This window comes from Cryptomeria japonica, chromosome 8 (genome assembly GCF_030272615.1).
Source record: "Cryptomeria japonica chromosome 8, Sugi_1.0, whole genome shotgun sequence".
NCBI lineage: Eukaryota > Viridiplantae > Streptophyta > Pinopsida > Cupressales > Cupressaceae > Cryptomeria > Cryptomeria japonica.
This window is the reverse complement of record NC_081412.1, coordinates 422,995,306-423,014,748: the sequence shown is the minus strand read 5'-3', so window position 1 is coordinate 423,014,748 and position 19,443 is coordinate 422,995,306.

Here is a 19,443-nt window from a genome sequence, read left to right as displayed (position 1 = left end):
TTCTCTCTTTCTTTTGCCGTGAGCCTTTTTCTTGGCAATGAGCCCACTTGCAGTGAGCATTCCGACAATGAGCCACCCTTTGTAAAAATCACTTTAATTACTGTCACCTTAACTGGTGTTTTATATTGAGAACTAACATTCTCCGTGGTTTTTCCCTTCTTGGGTTTTCCATGTCATATTTGGTGTACATTTTGTGATCAGTGTTCATTTTGTGATCTGTGTTGTGTATGTGCTCATATTATATCTGCATTCATTAAATCTATAAGTTACTCGGATGTGCAAAAGGATTTAAGAAATTGATTTAAGTTATCAACTGATTCACCCCCCCTCTTAGTTTCCCAGATATTCAACACATTAACCTATACTCCACGTTTCCCCTTTACCATTATTGTGTCTCTATAGTGTACGGCGGGGCCAAAGGCCCTTCATGCACCTTAGATCACTTTGGTACATGATGGGTGTATATACCTAAAAATGGTCTAAAGATAATTAATTAAATACAAAGTTATTTAATTAATACCCCTTCCCAATTAATTGAATTCACAAATAATTTGATTAATTTCCCCATTCATCTACTTGTAAATAAATCTAAATGATTTATTTATATAGTTCATTTCATATCCCCCTTTGATTAATTAATTCCAAATGAATTAATTACCCTCATTTTATTCAATTCTTCTAATTCCTAATTAAGATTAAAAAATTCTTAATTTATTGCGATTAATTATCTTTTCTTAATATTTGAATTTCAAAATTCAAATATGAGCACATGGCTCCTAACTTCTAACCACCTAGCCTAACCTCCTCCTAAACTAACCCATTCTATCTAATCTTGGGTTTAACTAACCCTATCCTATCTTGCACATCCTAACCTCTTTTATCCTAACCTCTTATGGGTTGGATATTCTCCCCTTGAGACACATGGCACTTTTTCCACATATCTCCTCCCTTGAAAACTTGCCCTCTCATGAGCAAGGTTCCTTGAGACTTGTCACCACAAAGATGACATGTGTCCCTTCCTCCAACCTCTTCTCCAAATTCCTCAATCTTAGTCCTTGATATCTTTAGATCGAATCCAGGTTGTCAATTCCTGCCACCTCGGCTTTGGCCTTGTAATTCCTATAAATACCCCTCATTTTGGAGCAATAAAGATCCCTTGCATCCTAGATTTTAGCATCATTAGTATAGGCATTTTTATCTGAATCATCTAGCATAATTAGCATTTTAGATTAATTATGCATACAATCATGCTTCTCATATCATTTTAGATTAATCTAGCTTAATTTGTTTAATCTTGCATTCATTTAGTTTGCATTCATATAAATTAAATCCTTTGTCTTGGTGTAGTCTAGTCACTAATATTGCTTAGATAAACTTGAGATCAAATCCATACTCGCATCTTTTAGGATGCAATAGGTCAATTTTTTAATGGTTTTTACATTTATTGATTTTGATCAACTAACCATGCATGCAATTATTTATTGAGTTTTTGTGTTTCGGATACAGATTCCAAATTTCGTATGACATTCTATTCATTATAGTATGATATTATATCTTCTGTTGTATGGGTAGGTGAGAATTTTCATATGGTCAAGTGAGAAAGTTTGTACAATTTTTTGTTTTCTTGTATGGAAAACAAAGTACTTTTAGGGGTTTTTTTTATTTGATTTTTCTGGCACTAATGCTAACCCTGATCTATTTTTTTGTGTATCTAAGTGATTTTCACAACCTGACAAAATTCTACAAAACGTTTGTCTAAGAATACACTTGTATCGCTCGAAAAAAATAATATGATTATTGATTCGTTATTTTTGCAGGTTCCCTAAGGAGATTCAAGAAAACTTTATGTATTCTTAATTGTTTTCTAGGCACCTGAATTGTGATATGGTAAATAAATAAATCTATTTTTCGTGTTTGAGAAAAGTCTAAAAGGTAGGAGAGTATGCTCTTGTCTGCATAGACAATTAGAAATCCACACCCTTGAAGCTTTTCTAGTTTGAGATTTGTGTTCCTTTAGTGGGCCTGTCATAGTGGGAAGGGAAAATGTAATCACCCTGTGAGAACTGTGAGGTTTTGCCAAGATCTAGAGGCAATGAAAAGCACAAATAAGAGAGAACAAAATAGATGATAGGAATAAACTGTATTCTATAAAGATGAAAATACTAATCAACTGGATCATCAATCGTTGTTTATACAATATAGATGAGCCTGCTTATATAGGCAAGGCAATATGGATATGTGAGCACACAAACATGACATGTGGCTCAATAAGAAACAAGGGTAGGTAGGAAATAGGTGTGGTAGGTAGGAGAAACAATAAAATATTCCACATGAAGTGGATCACTCACTAAAGATAGAATTATCACTCCACAATAAGTGTATATGATAGAGTAGTAACAAGATCAACACCATAAAAGGTAGAAATTCTCCTACACACACTATCCCAATGTGGCACAAACACCCAAGTGTCTCATACCCAAACTACTATGAAATGAATTTCCTAAGTAAACTTAAGTAAGGTGTAATAATATCCAACATGAATAATTATTTACACCAACAAGAACGACCCAAGTGAGTACAACTAGACCCAAGCATTCCGACTCACTATAATAAATAAGCCTCTTTGAGATTAAAGTCTCGGAGGACGAAGCTATTTGGATTTTCTCATTGAGATTTCTCATATCAGGCATTTTGTAGGGCCCCATGGTCTCAATCATGCTTGTGTGACTACATCTTGCTTGATACCTTGTCGGCCTATAGGCCTCAATCGTTCTTGCATGACTTCAAGGGGTAACTTCAAATGGAAAGCCTTTCTAAGAACTCTAGGATAGAAGCTACCCGGTTTACCTCCGAAAGGGGGATAATCTTTTTGCGAGAGAGATAGTAACTCTCCCAAGATACTTTCCATATCGTGCCCCCATTAGCATTTGGAGTCGGCTAATACGACATTGAGAATCCATTGCGTGAGACAACGACCATATTCTGATTAACTATTGGGTGTGTACCTAAGTCTGCAAGCAAAGGTTTTCTCTCTTGGCCAACTTCCTTATGATTAGTATGCTATGCTTGAATTCACTTTACATCTTGCATGTTTGTTGTCTCTTTATCCTTGAACTATCTGAAACTATCACTAAACAACCTGAATAATCAACTGAAGTATTAAACTCAGTGGTCAAAACCCTATTTCTTGTCAAAACTCATTTCTTGTCTGATCCTATTTTGGACGAGTCAAGACCTCAATTGCCTAGTTTGTCATACTGTTATATGAGAATTGTCGTATGAGCCTCTGTGTATTATCGTACGAACCTGTGACTTTCACTGTCTACTTTGAACAACTTTTGAACACTTATAACAACATCTCGTACGAGTAACCTAGTTTGTCATCTAGTTACCTTTAGATTGTCGTATGAGCCTTTGTGTATTGTCATACGAGCTTACAAATTTCACTGTCTAATTTGAACAACTTTTGAACACTTATAACAACATCTCATATGAGTAACCTAGTTTTTCATACGAGTAACCTAGTTTTTTGTATGGTCTTAGGCATTTTGTCGTACAAAAATATGTCTTCCTAAGTCCAGAAAAATTTTGTTTTCATGATTCTGATATCTTTTACAGATCTCTATCATACTTTCCTGGTCAGTCCTAATACATCACATGACAACACATACCTAGTCTTTTTCATCCTGATTGTAGCATCTTGATTTTATGCCCTTGTCGTTGTGTTAAAAAAGCAACCCATTTCTCAGACAATCAAACATATTGATTAGGTCATCTTCTCGGGTCATTCAGTCAGATTATCTTATGTCAAAATAGATTCAAAGATAAACACACTAAGGTTCTCAAGTATTCATCTCCAACAAGTTCAAGATCTAACATCTCAAAGTACATCATCACATTTTCTTTGAAAAACTAATCATTGAAACATAGTTTCTCATCAAGATCTATCATCCTTTATCACGAAACTAGAATGCTTGATCAGATTAACCCTTTTTCTCTATCATAGGATATATCATTCCTATTAAACTTGGTCATATAAAAAATCATAAAATTTGCACTCCAAACTAAGATCAAAAAACTTGCAAACTCACAAATACTTGGATGACCATTTCTTGTCTTATCAATCTATCATATTTATCCCAACAATTAATCACTTATTGAGACACATTATAGAAAATCAAAACCTTGCAAAATATTCAAAACACGTGTATGCCCATTTTAACCAGGGCTTAGAGATGAAAGATCGAAGAAACATAAATAGAAACACTTGAAATGGTAGAAGATCGTGATGAAATGGCACAAGGAAAAGAAATACAAGAAGAAGAGATAACTGATCAATAAATCAGAGAAATCCAACAAGATCCTAAATTTTATAAATTCATGGAGAAAATATTTAAGGGTTCAAAAGAAAAATACTTCCTAATGTTAGCAAAATTTTGTGCTAAACTTCCCCAAGATTTTGACGTAAACAATTTAAGACAAAGGGGAGGATCAAATGACACTTACAATGACAATGAGCAAAATGAAGAAATTTTCAGTTGCAAAAAGGATGACACAAGAATTCCTGATGATACAAGAACTCATGAGGACACACAAAGAACTAATGATGACAAAAAAAGGAATTGTGATGACACAAGAAATCATGAGCACACACAAAGAACTAATGATGACACAAGAAAGAATCATGATGATATAAGAAGAGATCATGATCACATAAGAACTCATGATGATACGAGGAGAAATCGTGTCGATGATCCTCTCCTAGCTCTCACACAACAGATATAAACTCTTCAAACACAGATTCAAGATATACAAAGAGGAACTACTAAGAGATATTCTCTTCTAAAAATTTGTCCTTATCCATTTGACAGAAGTCTCAACATGATGCCTTTTCCTCCAAATTGTGAAACTCCTAGATATGACAAATATAATGGAAGAATTGATCCCCAAGATCATATAAGAGAATTTTGGATGATGAGCATGAAATTCACACATGGGGACACATACTTAATGAGGTTATTTCGAAAGAGCTTAAGTCGACAAGCTATGAATGTTAGGATTCCTACAGATACTGAGAGGGGGGGGTGAATCAGTATCTAACCGGTTAGTAGATTTTCTTAACTTAAAACATGTAGAGCATATTAATACCGTGTACTAGTAAACATAAAGTAATGCAATAAATAGAGACAAAAGCAACCACATGAAAAACACACCATAACACAATATTTTAACGAGGAAACCCGGTGTGGGAAAAACCTCAGTGGGATTTGTGACCCACAATATTTGCTTACTGGCCAATAAGAGAATATTACTACTACAAGAGGGGCCTACACATGCAGGAAGGCCAAGTGCCTAGAGCTCACTGCTCAAATACAAAATAGGAAGTCTCACTGACTTACAAAATGGATTATATAAATCTAGTGTCTTGTACTGCTTCAAAATAGCATCTATAATGCCAGATCCAGTACCAGTTTCTGCTCTGCTTCTTACATAAACCCTTAACCTATAATTCACATAATAGGTCTGCCTTATTTCGCCTAATTACATTCCTCTATCTCTCATTCCTAAATGTTCTACAATAATCTCTCTTATATAAGAGTCATTTTACAACTTGCCAAGTTAGCTTACAATGATTTTACAATAATAAACAAAATATATTAACAACAAAAATTCCTGTTGGCTTCTATGCCAGTATGCTTCCTTTCACTACTGGTGCCGATGGTCTGAGTGCTAGTGTAGAGTCTGATCTTGTTAGTGCCGGTGAGATGCCTTACCGGTGTCATAGGATTGTAAGGTTGCCATCAATGACAAAACCTTCAATCACCTATAATGTCTCATTGGAGTGTGTATATGCCAACAATGAAATGGTTCTCAAAACTTCCACCCAGAATTAGATCATTTGTAGAATTGGTGGACAAGTTGTTACACAATTCAGATAACTGAAAGACAACTGAGAGGGGGGGAGGTGAATCAGTTGTCAAAGATTACCATAAGATTTAGCAATTTAAAATAGCAGTACCGAAAGAGCAGTTAATCCAATAGAGTATAACAATAATCACAGAATAAAATCCATCCACACAATACCAAGATTTGTACATGGAAAACCCTATAAAGAGAAAAACCACAGTGGGAAGTCTACCCACAATCAGATAATACTTTTGCAGTAAGTATGTGAATTTATAATGAAGGGGCCTACACTTGCAAGAAGGCCAACATCCTAGAGCACACTGGTCATCACAAAAGGAATCTCATTGACTACATACAAATCCAGACTACAATCTAGAGAAGTGTTGAACTGCAAAATATAACATCTCCTATGCCTGAGTCTAGTTCCAATTAGGCTCAATACCGGAGGACTAAATCCTCTTATAAACCCAATTCTATCTCCAATGATCGACCAACTCCTCTACCAGAATGATATTACATTATTCGCATATTACATTCCTTGACCATGACCTCTTACATTAACCATGATGATCTACCATAAGATCTTACATCTTATTTATACAAATCCTCAACCATAAACAATCAGGTTGACCACCAAACAATAAACCAATTACATAAATACAAACCATGTCATCCTTAGACCAAAAAAAATAATATCGAATACGTAGGACATCCTAGAAATATAACAATAGGTCCTATCCATACGTTACATCAATGTTGGTCCATAACCTAGAACAACGAGGACTAGGTATAGGTCCACACACTTCAATAATGATCACCAAATGCCATCTTGAACATGATCACCAACAGTATCCCAAAACTCCACCAAAAGTTGTACCAACACCAATTATGCAATGCATCAAAGATCTCCACCAAAAAGATCTGTCGGTGAAGCCCTCGCCGAAACTAGAAACCAATCTTCTAAGAAGGATAGCATCCAATCACTAGACCAAAACCAACTGACCAAATATGAGTATACACATCATGAACAAGTCAATTCCATCACCAGATTATACTAGAGCCAACCAGATCATGTAGGATCCATGTTAACTTAAAACTACTCAACCTATTGGGATCAGGAGGGTGTCGGTAAAGCATCCAAACAACTAGTGTTGACATCAATGACAAAACATCGATGCAACACATAATCGATTCCACCAAATGGCCAACACAAGTTTGTGTCACAATATGCATACAACATACAACATGAGATCACAATGGTAGACTTGTGTCACACCAAGCAAAATAGTGGTGAACCTTTCATGGCGTTTCTATAAAGGTGGAGACGATTAGCTGCATGATATCCTCGTATGGTGATATAATATGAAAAGATGGACATATTCATTGACAATCTAAACAAACAAATGAGTTATAACCTAAAAATGCAATATCATCCAAGTTTTGAAAAGATGATTGATAATGGAATCAATATTGAGGAAGCTATGGTAAAGAAAGGAGAGTTGAAGATATACAAAGGAGTTAATCCTCCTCCCAACAACTCTACTAATAATAACAACAATGATAAGCCCAAGTTTTGGAACAAAAATCAAAACATCTTCAATGATGGGATGGTGAATAATAATAATGTGAAACAAAAGCAACTTGTTTTCAATTTATGAAATCACATAGTAGTGGTTCAACAAGATAAAAATAAACCAAAATCATCATTTAATAATTTCTTTCGCAGGAAATTTACCAACATTGGTGAATCACTTGGGTCAGCATTAAAGACACTTCTTGCAAACAAGTTGATTACCTTGCTAGAAGAAAGAAACTTTGAACCCAAGGTAAAACCTTCTTGGTGGAACAACAACCATTATTGTGATTTTCATCAAAACAAAGGACACAAAACAGATGATTGTCAGCGGTTAAAACATGTCATCCAAGATTTTATTGACAATGGCGTAATAATTGTGGATGGGCATAAGACAAACAAATTGCACACAACTTTCAAAACTCCACTTTCTAATTATGATAAGGGTGAATCATCAACAACACAAAATGGAAAGGATAAAGCAAAAGTGAACTATGCTCATACCTATGATAACATGGTCAATGTGATTATGTTCAAAGAGAAACAACAACAAGAATCCGCTCATGTTATCATAAGAAGCAAAGCCAAGGTTACCTTGTTGGGTCCTACAACTGACACCTCATCCACTTAAAAATAATATAGTATAGTGGAGCAACTACAAAAAAATCCCATGCAAATATCAATTTTAGAACTTTTAAAACTTTCACCCGCACATAAATAAATTTTAGAAAGAGCACTAGTAGATACAATGATATCCGAAGATCTTGATATAGATCAATTCCAAACTATGGTGGGACAACTCACAATGCCTTAATGCTTATCATTCATAGAAGAAGATGACATGTCTTTGCAACATCCCCATAATGTGCTCTTGCAAATTGAAGTCCTTATTCATAAAACATGTGTTAAACATGTCCTAATAGATGGAGGATGTGGCTTGAATATTTTCTCATTAAGTATTGTTCGTGCTTTAGGTTATTTTGAAGATGCACTTGATCCCCATAAAAAGATCACAATCAAAGTATATGATGAATAAGAGTGTTCCTCCAAAGGAATTGTGGTATTACCAATCAGAGTAGGACTCTTACAGAAAGATACAACATGCCAAGTTCTAGACCTGGATTTATCATACAACATACTTTTGGGAAGACCATGGATTCATGACATATAAGCTATTCCCTCAACTTATCACCAATGCTTGAAGTTTCCATACAACGGACAAGAAATCACAATTTCAACAGTCTCGAATCCATTCCAATATTATAGCAATTTGAAACTGTCATAAGTGGTCATTGTTCCACATAATAGAGAGGCATCATCTTCACGCACACAATCCAAGGAAAAATCATTTTCCTCAATCTTGTCAAGTATTGAAAAGAAGATATAGTTAAGGGATCATGGGAATGAAGAATATTCACTATCACAGTTGCCCTTTTCTCCTAAATGTTATGGTAAACCATCAAACTCAAAACAACAACCAGTTGTAAAACCTCTTCCAATATTTTATGGAGAATTTGTTAGTACTGGGACATTATCTAAGGAAAAAGAGGACAAAAATATGCTACAATGGCTATATAAGGATGACGAAGTTAAAAAAAAAATCAATAATGTCAAAATACCCACAGAGAAATATGGAAAAGGATTTAACATCCTTCAGAAAATGGGATACATTGGAATAGGTCCTGTAGGAAAAACAAAAGAAGGTGTCTTAGAACCCATACAACCTCATACTCAGTAGGCTAAAGACAAATCAGGCTTGGGGCATGGACAAGTTACTCCACAAGAAGAAACATCTTCTAAACAACAAAAAGATGAACATGACAAAAGACAAGAACAACTTGCAATCAAAAGAGAAGAAGCGTCTGCCAGACAAAAATAACAAGAAAACATAAGATCACAAAAAGAGAGAGCTTCTAATCAACAAGAAAGACAAAATAATGGCACTTCCCAAGCAGAGTCAACTTCTAATCAAAATAGACAAGAAGCTGGTATAAAGCAAGGAGAACTGATAGCAAGACTAACATAACTAAATATCAACCTAGAGGAAGCTGAATATGAGAGAAGAAAGAGATAGTGAGGAAAACATACAACACAAACCAAAATCTATATGACCAAATCTGCAGATTGCAAGCTGCCAGTGAGACAGATTCCAATGAATGGGAATGGGAATTTGTTGGCATTTGCATGAAGATTGCATTAATGATATGTTATGTTGTCATTGATGTCAATTAACCAGTAATTATATTGTTGATATTGTTGTAATATTGTTTTGTAACCGGTAGGAAGAATTTGTGGAGTGAACCGGTATTGCTATATATTGGAGAGTTGAGCCGATAATCGGTAAACCCTACTTGTTGTTTTTGATAAACCCTAATCGATTAAGTTACGTGAATTGGTTATATTGGTTTATGTTTTGATGATGAGCGGAAATGATTATGACATGTATGATTATTTTATGAAGACAATTTCAAGTGATTTTGGCGAGCTATTGTAATGGTTTTTGTCTAGGGAATGAGCAAGTATATTGCATATAATGCAAAGTGCGTGATGAGTTACTAAGTTTGATGAAGCGGTGATCAAGGAGTGATCAAGGTTTTCTTGATTGATGTGCAGAGATTGCTATGTAATCTAATGGTCATACTTGAACCGACTTGTTTGTAATCTCTATGACAATTAGGTTTTTGTTGTGCTACCGACCTAATTGATTTGTTTATAAGATTGATGAAGCTGTTTTTAAGAGTTGGCAAAGAGTTGGCAAAGATCAGTTGAGTGTGTGGTTGTTGAACTGGATGATGTATCTGTAGTTTGAGTAAAGGCATATAGGATCATGAAAAGGATCTGATCAAGCAAGTTTAGTGTCATTCGGACAGATTAGCAAACTCCTATTCGTTTCTAACAATTACAACAGAATTGAAATCCCCTAACCGGGTAAGCTCTAACAAGATTGGTACTATTCAAATCCTCTAACAAGGTGATCCATTAGCTTGGATTTTCAAATCCTCTATCGAGGTTACTCCTTACAGGGTATTGCTTCTAACAAGGCATAGTAGTCAATCCCTTAACCGGGTGGTTCCTAACAGGATTAGTTCTTAACAGGACTTTTGTAAAGCTTTAACAGGATAGGCTCCTAATAGGGTGAACTTCAGAAGAGTTCAGATAGTTATCTCGCGAGTCTCATCTCACCATCGTTTTTCCCATTTGGGGTTCCACATCAAAAATATTTGTGTCAAGTGGTGAATGTTTTTGTGATTGTGTTCTTATGGTTTATTTACTTAACTACTTAACTAATTTGATAAGTTATGATAATCATAAGCATTGAGAAATGAAGTCTGTTGACATATGAAAAAGCATTTGGATGTTTATGAGTTTGAATTTGTTTACTGTTAATTTGTTGTAACACTCAACCGGTTTATCTTATGAGTTTTTATCTTGATAGTGGTATTACATTGATAGTTCTAAGTTTACTTTGAGAGATTGATTTTTGAGATTGGTGAAGTTATTATCAGTTTTTCTATCTATTGATTCACCCCCCCCTCTCAGTAGTTGACTAGATACTTATTCTTTCATCATACCATCAATTGGTATCAAAGCATATCAGGTCCTCTAAGGTCTAAGCTTAATAGCTTGAGGTAAAGATCTTGCAGATCATGATGAAGAAGGAAGGTCCAAAGTTTAATAGAGAGAACTATAGGATATGGAGTGACAAAATGAAAATTTATATCAAGAGTCTGGGAAGCTAGTATTGGGAACATGTCGATACTAAATATGTTGCACCTATTGGGATGTTTACTGATGAATAGAAGAAAGAGAAACAAGAAAATCATGAAGCATTAGAGGCCATTATCAGTTCTTTGTCTAATGCAGAGTATGTATATGTTCATTGTCTAGAGACCGCATATGAGGTATGGAAAAAACTTGAAGAAATTTATAGCAGTGATGAACATGTTAAGATTGATAAAGAAGAGAGTCTAAGAGAAAAGTTTGATGACATGCGGATGGCTGAAGGTGAGAATATCCAGTAGTATGATCAAAGGATAAAAGAGATAGTCAGTGAAATTAAGAGTGCAAGAGGTAAAGTGGAAGATGCCACAGTGATTGGTAAGGTACTGAGAACCCTGCTACCGGTCTATGCTATCCAACTTGCAGCCATTTAGGAGATAAAGTCCATTGACAAAACTAAGGTAACTCTTGACTCCATCATTGGAAATCGTACTGCTTTTCAATTAAATGGTTATGATGGCAGTGTACAACAATCTGTGTCTGCATTTAGAGCTTCTATTTCTAACCCATATGTGAGGAAAAGTAGAGATTCCAGTCACACTTATGAATCTAGATCCAATAGAGAAGCTGATGATGAAGACAATTTAGTTGATCTTGAAGCATTGTTGGCCAAGCGGTTGCCTAGAGGTACAGGTAAATATAGAGGTAAATTACCTTTGAAATATTTTGCATGCAACAAGACTGGACACATAGCTGCTAACTTTCCTAATGGTGATAATGAGCAAAAACAAGAGAAATTCAAGAAGTATAAGGGTAAAGGCAAAAGAGATTGTCTTATTGCTATTGATGGTGGTATCACTGATGAAGAATCTGATGGTGATGCTAATGAAGACATTGTGTTTGTATCCATCAAAGAAGAGATATTAGACCAAAAGGCATTAGTATCCAAGATGGATAACTCTGATGATTAGATCATTGATAGTGGTTGTTCACATCACATGACCGGTGATCAAAGCAAATTTCTTTCTTTGAAGGAATTTGATGGCGGAGTTGTAAGATTTGGTAATGACTCACCCTACATGGTTAAAGGTAAGGGAACCATTTCTCTTAATGGAAAGAGAAGTGCAAATAATGTCTACTGCATTGAAGGTTTAAAGCACAATCTTTTGAGTGTGGCACAACTCAATGACAGAGGATAACCATTGGAGTTTAAGAAAGGTTTGTGCAAAATCTATGGCAACAAAGGTGAATTGATTGCAACCAAGAATCAAACTAAAGGTAACCTGTTTCACCTTAATCCTAAAGTTAGCAACTGTTTAATTGCAAAGATAAATGATAGTTGTCTTTGGCATAGGAGATTTTTTCATATAAACTTTGATAACATTGTTAAAGTGAGTAAGTCCAAGATAGTGAGAGGTTTGCCTCAGTTGGACAAACCGGTTAATGCTCTATGTAAAGAATGTGAGTTGGGAAAGATGATATCCTCAACTTTCAAGATCAAATCTTTTTCAGCGGAACATTTATTATATTTGGTTCATACAGATCTTTGTGGACCAATAAGGACAAAAAGTATTCAAGGTGATAGACATTTTATGATCTTCACTGATGATTGCTGAAGGATGATGTGGGTCACATTGTTGAAGGATAAGACTGAAGCTTTTGGTAAGTTCAAGGCATTCAGAGCCTTAGCTGAGGAGAGTGGTAAGAAGATAAAGTGTCTTAGGATAGATCAAGGTGGTGAATTTGCTTATGAGAAATTCACTAGATATTGTGAAGAAAATGGTATCAAACTACAACTTTCTGCATTGAGGACACCACAAAAAAATGGTATCACGGAGAGAAACAACCGGTCAGTTATTGAAGCTACTAGGATGATGTTGATATAAGGTGTAGCGAAAACTTTCTGGAGAGAAGCTGTCTGCACAATTGTCTACACTATGAACCAGATTCTAGTAAAAAGAGGTAAGGACAAGACTCCTTATGAATATTGGTATGGAAAATCACCCGATGCTAGTTATTTCAAGATATTTGGAAGCAAATGTTTTATTAAGAGAGGTGAATATATTAGCAAATTTGAAGCTAAATGTGATGATTGTATATTTCTTAGCTATTCTACCAAGAGTAAGGCCTACAAGTGTTTTAACAACCAGACACAAAGAATTATTGAGAGTGCTGATGTTCGAGTGGATGAATATCTTGAAGTCGTAGAGGAAACCAGTTTGGAGAAAAAGGATGAAGACCCTTGCATTTTATTTTTGGAACCAGAAACTATGAAATTTGAAACCAACAAAGCAAATACTAATGTACCAGTTCAACCGGAATAGATAAATTTAGAATAAGATGATGATAATGAAGAAGCTAAACCTAAAGATAATGATCATGTTATTCCAAGATATGTGAGTCTGAATCACAATCCTGAATAGATTATTAGGGATAAGGATGCTGAAGTACAAACCAGAAGAAGAATTAGAGAGAATTCTTGCATGATCTCCACTATTGAACCAATAACTTCTAAGGAAGCATTTGGTGATGATCATTGGGTTAAAGCTATGGAGGAGGAACTAGATCAAATTAAGAAGAACAACACATGTACCCTAGTACCTCGACTAGCAAAATAAAAATGTGATAGGTACTAAGTGGGTATTCGGGAACAAGTAATGAAGATGGTGTTGTAGTTCGCAACTAAGCTAGGTTGGTTTGCAAAGGTTATGCACAAGAGGAAGGAGAAGATTATGGCGAGACTTTTGCACCAATGGCAAGACTGGAAGGTGTCATAAATTTACTTGTATTTGAAACACATAAGAAATTCAAGGTATACCAGATGGATGTTAAGTCAACATTTTTGAATGGGATACTGGAAGAAGTATACATTGAGCAACTAGATGGTTATGCTTTGATTGATGAGAAAGACATGGTATGCAGATTGCATAAGGGCTTTATATGGATTAAAGGAAGCACCAAGAGCATGGTATGAAAGGATTCATACACATCTGATGAAGATAGGCTTTCTGAGAACCAGTGATGATAGTAACATATATCTCAAATCTGAAGGAGATAAAATACTGGTTAGCGAAGTATTTATAGATGATATCATATTTGGAGGTAATGATGACATGAGCAATAGTTTTGCAGATGAAATGAAAAATGAGTTTGAAATGTCTTTAGTGTGAGAAATAAAATTTTTTATAGGCTTGCAAATACAACAAATGAAGAATGGTATTTTCATTACACAGTCTAAGTTTGTGAAAGAGGTCTTGAAGACATTTGGCATGAGTGACTGTAAACTAGCTGGGACACCAATAGTTACAGATTGTAAGTTGTCTATGGAAGATGAATCCATAACTATTGATGAGAAGGAATATAGGTCAATGATTGGAAAATTGCACTATGTTGTTCACAACATACCGGATATAGCTCATGTAGTTGGCATAGTTGCTAGATTCTAGAAGAATCCTAAGGAAACACATCTGATAGAAACAAAGAGGATTTTTAGATATTTGAAAGGTACTGTTGACTATGGATTATGGTATCCATATGGAGGAAATGTTGACTTGAAGGTGTACAAAGATGCAGATTGGGCAGGAAATGTTGATGACTAGAAAAGTACAATCGATCGAGCATTTTTTCTTGGAAGAATGCTTGTTTCATGGAGTAGTAAGAAGTAGAGTTGTACTTCACAATCTACTGCTAAAGTTGAGTATGTTGTAGCTTACATGAATTGTACTTAGGCTATCTGGATGAGGCACATTTTGGAAGGTTTAAAGACGAAGATCTCAGAACCTATAAAGATTTTATGTGATATTAAAAGTGCCATAAATATTTCCAATAACCCTATTTTGCACGCACGAACCAATCATATTGAATTGAAGTATCATTTCTTAAGGGAAAAAGTACAGAGTAAAGATGTGATCTTGGAGCATGTTTCTACCAAGGAGCATCTTGCAAATATCTTTACTAAACCTCTGCCTAAGATTACTTTTGAGTATCTTAGAAGTTAGCTAGGGGTTGTACCCCTTCATGAAGTCAGTTAAGAATGATGTAGATTACATCAGTCCCGAAGCTATTTGCAGAGTTTTACAGAAGGATTGGTGTAGAAGTGGAGTTATTCCACAGGGGGAGCATCAAGTTGCAGGTTGTTGATGTTGCACAGTGAAATTTGACATTGCATGTTTTACTTTCAACTTGGCATTGCTGTCAAAGGGGGAAAATAATTATGTGATTATGGGAAGAAGAACCAGTGACACACTGAAGACATGGAGATCATAGTGAATACTTGGTAATGTAAACTAGGATTCCTATTTACAATCACATTAGCAATCAATGTTATTAATATTTATATTGCCATCAATGCCAAAGGGGGAGATTGTTGGCATTTGCATGAAGATTGCATTAATGATATGTTATGTTGTCATTGATGTGAATTAACTGGTAATGATATTGTTGTAATATTGTTTTGTAACCGTTAGGAAGAATTTATGGAGTGAACCGGTATTGCTATATATTGGAGAGTTGAACCGGTAACTAGTAAACCCTACCTATTGTTTTTGATAAACCCTAACCGATAAAGTTTGGTGAATTGTTTATATTGGTTTATGATCTGATGATGAGCGAAAATAACTATGACATGTATGATTATTGTATGAAGATAATTTCAAGTGATTTTGGTGAGCTATTGTAATGATTTTTGTCTAGGTAATGAGCAAGTATATTGCATATAATGAAAAGCGCGTGATGAGTTACTAAGTTTGATGAAGCAGTGATCAAGGAGCGATCAAGGTTTTCTTGATTGATGTGCAGAGATTACTATGTAATCTAACGGTCATACTTGAACCAACTTGTTTGTAATCTCTATGAGCATTAGGTTTTTTTGTGTTACCGACCTAATTGATTTGTTTATAATGTTGTTGAAGTTATTTTTAAGAGTTGGCAAAGAGTTGGCAAAGATCACTTGAGTGTGTGGTTGTCGAACCGAATTATGTATCTGCCGTTTGAGTAAAGGCAGATGGGAGCATGAAAAGGATCTAATCAAGCAAGTGTAGTGCTATTCAAATAGATCAACAAACTCCTGTTGTTTTCTAACAATTACACTAAAGTTGAAATCCCCTAACCGGGTAAGCTCTAACAAGATTGGTATTATTCAAATCCTCTGACAAGGTGATGCATTAGCTTGTATTTTCAAATCCTCTACCAAGGTTACTCCTTATAGGGTATTTTTTTTTCTAACAAGGCATTGTAGTCAGTTGCTTAACCGGGTGGTTCCTAACAGAATCAGATCTTAACATGACTTTTGTAAAGCTTTAATAGGCTAGGCTCCTAACAGGGCAAACTTTAGAAGAGTTCAGATGGTTATCTTGTGAGTCTCATCTCACCATGGTTTTTCCCATTTGGGTTTCCATGTCAAAAATATTTGTGTCAAGTGGTGAATGTTTTTGTGGTTATGTTATTATGGTTTATTTACTTAACTACTTAACTACTTTGATAAGTTATGATTACCGAAAGTATTGAGGAATGAAGTCTGTTGACATATGAAAAAGCATTTGGATGTTTATGAGTTTGAAGTTGTTTACTGTTAATTTGTAGTAATAGTCAACCAATTTATCTTATGAGTTTTTTATCTTGACAGTGGTATTACATTAATAGTTCTAAGTTTACTTTGAGAGATTGATTTTTGAGATTGGTGAAGTTATTATCAGTTTTTCTATCTACTGATTCACCCCCCCTCAGTAGTTGACCGGATACTTATTCTTTCATCATACCATCACATTCCTATCAATTTGAACAATTAGCTGAAGAAACCTGATATGAAGAAGATGTGGGTGTCAATGTAGTTCATGCGTATGCATGACCAATGTTAGGAACTAGATCACTTGAATTTGAATTACATTTGGTCAACTTGGATTTAATTGAGGACGATCAAGAACTACTTGCTAGAGGTCATTTTGACAAGAGTATCATCCTAGACATTGAAATATGTATTTAAGACTTTAACATTTCTATCATGATCCTTAATGCCTTTGAAACATCTCAACCTGAGGATCCCTTACCTTTAATACACCTTGAACTTATTGACTGGGATAATGGACATACTAAAATTGATGCATTTCCTAATGACCATGCTATTGCCTTATACCTTAATGCAATTAAGCCTTAAACAAATTCCACCAGGGATTTCGCCAATACATCTTCTAGTCAAGTGGGTGCCAAATCTCCTAATCGCAAAAGTAAAAATAAAGAAAAAAATATTAGGTCTATTACTGAAAACCATGCATTAGCAACATTAGACCAAGGAAAAGTAAAAAGAAAGGACACATCTATGGTGAAAACCTTCTTGAAGTACCAAAAGTTTGGAGATTTGACACCTTACCTAAATATTATCAAGAGAGATCATCTATACTGATTGAACCAACATAAGCAATCAACATTGGAACAACAAATCAACCAAAGATTCTACATTCGACAACTTGTCTATCAGAATAAGAAAAGCAAAAATATATGGAATTTTTCAAAAGATGACAAATCAATTTTTCTTGGTCATATGCAAACATTCCAAGGTTGGATCTAGATCTTATAATGGATCACCTAAATGTTGCTCTAGGAGCCAAACCAGTAAAACAAAAATTGAGAAAGATGCATCCTCATATTGCTCTCCTTGTCAAAGAAGAACTGAAGAAATTACTAGATGTTGGATTCATCAAACTTGTGGCATATCCTCAATGGGTATCAAACATATTTCTTGTTTCTAAACTAGATAAAAGTTTCAGAGTATGCATAGACTTCAGAGATATCAATAATGCATGTCCAAAGGATGACTTTCCTTTGCCTAATATTGACATCATTATAGATTTAACTGCTGGACATTCCATGTTTTCTCTAATGGAGAGATTCTCAGGATATAATCCGATTAAAAGAGGTCCAGGAGATCAAGAGAAGACAACTTTCACGTGTCCATGGAGTACTTTCTGCTGGAATGTCATGCCATTTGGACTAAAGAATGCAGGTGCTACCTATCAGAGAGTTATGACTACAATATTCCATGACATGAAAATCATACAACAGAGAATAACATCTAAAAATGCTTGAAAAGATCTTTGACCAATTAGAAAAATACAAGCTAAGGGTAAATCCCAAGAAATGTGCCTTTGGTGTCACTTTAGGTAATCTATTGGGATACATTGTTTCGGCTAGAGGTATAGAAGTAGATCCAGCTAAAGTAAAAGCAATCATGGAAATGACATTTCCCAAAAATATCAGTCAACTCATATCATTTCAAGGAAGATTGTAATCAATTAGAAGATTTGTTGCTCAGTTACCAGATAAGTGCCAACCATTTACTCATCTGTTGCACAAGAATGTTCATTTCAAATGGGACAATCAATGTGAAGAAGCATTCAACAAAATCAAGGAATATCTCATGCAACCACAAGTCCTAATGTCATCAATTCAAGGTAAGTCATTGTTACTATATGTATCAGCCACATAAGTATCATTAGGAGTTTTTATTGCACAATAGGATAATGAAGGAAAGGAACGAGCTATTTACTGCATTAGTAAAACATTAGTGGCATACGAGATCAATTGTTCACCAATAGAAAAAGCATGCTTAGCAGTAGTATTCGCTTCTCAACAATTTGCGACACTATCTACTCTACCACTCAGTCAAACTAATTGCTAAGATAGATCCATTAAAGTATTTGTTTATCAAGGCAACATTAACAGGAAGATTAGAAAAATGGGTCATGATCCTAAGCAAATTTGATATTGAATATGTGGACACAAAAGCTATCAAGGGACAAGTCATTGCAGAACAGCTGACAAAAGCACCACTTCAAGATAATTGTCTACTCCAACTATAATAATAATAACTCTAATTGAAATCTCAACCCGAAGTTTTGACATTCATCTGGTAAAGTTACTATTTTCATGGCTAGTGTTCATTTAGTTATCAACCCAGGGACATAAAACTTGAAATGGGTCTACATTATATATGCACTAAGCCCCTTCAATGGCTATTTTGCATTGCTGTAGTAACTAACATTATGCAGAAAGGAAAGACAAGAATGAAAATTATAGAAGGCTACATGAAAAATTATAAAAACAATGCTGGAATGATCTAATATAAATAACAGAAATCACTCTATTCTGGCTTGGCTGCAGGAACAGTCAGTGGATCTATTTCCAGTGGCTGTGGGAACAGTCAAGGCATGAACTTCTACTACAACTAAAGAAGAACTAATTTCAATGAA